Genomic DNA, 2,023 nt, shown 5'->3' on the forward strand with positions numbered 1-2,023 from the left:
CCTTGCCCCCTTCACCTCTGGCACCAATGCCTACTGTGCAGGAGGCATTGATGAACATCCCCTCCACCTCTCAATCCTCTGTCCTCTGGCTTTACTACTGGCTAACACAGTTTAAAGATTGAGTTCAAATAAACCCCCACAGTAGCTAAAGCAATTCTTGGGAAAAAAAGATAGGAGGCATCACCTTCCCCAACCTCAAATTCTACTACAAAGCAGTAATAATTAAAACAGCATGGTACTGGAACAAAGGCATAGCCGCAGACCAAACAGGGTTAAATATCCTGACACACGCCCTTAAATATATGATCATCTAATCTTTGATAAGGGAGCAATAAATGTGAAGTGGAGCAAGGAAACCTCTTCAACAAATGATGCTGGCAAAACTGGACAGCTACATGCAAAAAACTGGGCTCAGATCTCTACCTAACACCATGTACAAAGTTAGATTAAAATGGATTAAAGACCTTAACATCAGACCATAATCCATCAAGTACATTGAAGACAAGGTTGGCAAAACCCTCCATGACATTGAAGCTAAAGATATCTTCAAAGATGACATGCCACTGGCCAAGCAAGTGGAAACAGAGATAAACAAATGGGACTATCTTAAACTGAGAAGCTTCTGTACCTCAAAAGATACAGTGACCAGAATACAAAGATAGTCTACAGAATGGGAAAGGATATTCACCCAAAACCCATCTGATAAGGGTTGATATAAAGGATATACAAGGCACTGGTTGAACTCTACGTGAAGAAAACATCCAACCACATCAGAAAATGGGGTGATGAAGTGAACAGAAACTTTCTCAAGTAAGAAATCCAAATGACCAAGAGGCGCATGAGAAAATGCTCTACATCACCAATCAACAAGGAGATGCAGATCAAAACAGCAATGAGATATCATCTCATACCACAGAGACTGACACACATCCAAAAGAACAAAACCGGTGTTGGCGAGGATGTGAGGAGAAAGGGACTGTCCTTCACTGCTGGTGGGAATGCCGACTGGTTTAGCCCTTTTGGAATACAGTATGGGCGATTCTCAAAAATTTAGAAATTGAACTCCCATTTGACCTAGCAATACCACTCCTGGGAATATATCCCGGAGAGGCAAAAAAGTATAGTCGAAGTGACATCTGCACTTGTATGTTCATTGCAGCACTATTTACAATAGCCAAAATCTGGGAAAAAAAAAACCCGCATGCCCAAGAACAGATGACTGGTTAAAGAAACTGGTATATCACAACAGCTAATTAGAGAGAGAAAACAGAAGGGAATGCCTTGCCACAGTGGCAGGGTGGGGTGGGGGGGAGATGGGATTGGGGAGGGTGGGAGGGACACTGGGTTTACGGGTGGTGGAGAATGGGCACTGGTGAAGGGATGGGTTCCAAACTTTGTATGAGGGAAGTATAAGCACAAAAGTGTATAAATCTGTAACTGTACCCTCACGGTGATTCTCTAATTAAAAATAAATAAATTTAAAAAAAAAAAAAGAAACTGGTATATCTACACAACTACACAACGGAATATTATGGGAATATTATGCAGCCGTTAGAAAAAAATTAAGTCATGAAATTTGCATATAAGTGGACCAATATGGAAAGTATCATGTTAAGTTAAATGAGTCAGAAAGAGAGGGACAGGTATAGAAAGATTGTGCTCATCTGTGGAATATAAAGTAACAGAATAGGAGACTAACACCCAAGAGTAGTAGAGATAAGGACCAAGCAGTCTGCTCCACGGCTTGGAAGCCTCACATGCTGGGGGAAAAGGCAGCTGAGATAGAAAGTATATAGGGAGTACTAAGTAAAGGATGTTGGAAGGACCCATTCAGGTTGAAAGATATGGGCTGAAAGTAGACTATAGACCGAACATGATGGCTACTCAATACCTCTATTGCAAACCACAACACCAAAAGGAGAGAGAACAAAAGGGAATGCCCTGCCGCTGAGGCGGGATGGGGGTGGCAGGAGAGATACTGGGAACATTGGTGGAGGAGAATGGGCACTGGTGGAGGGATGGG

The sequence above is a fragment of the Sorex araneus genome, chromosome 4 (genome assembly GCF_027595985.1).
Source record: "Sorex araneus isolate mSorAra2 chromosome 4, mSorAra2.pri, whole genome shotgun sequence".
Lineage (NCBI taxonomy): Eukaryota > Metazoa > Chordata > Mammalia > Eulipotyphla > Soricidae > Sorex > Sorex araneus.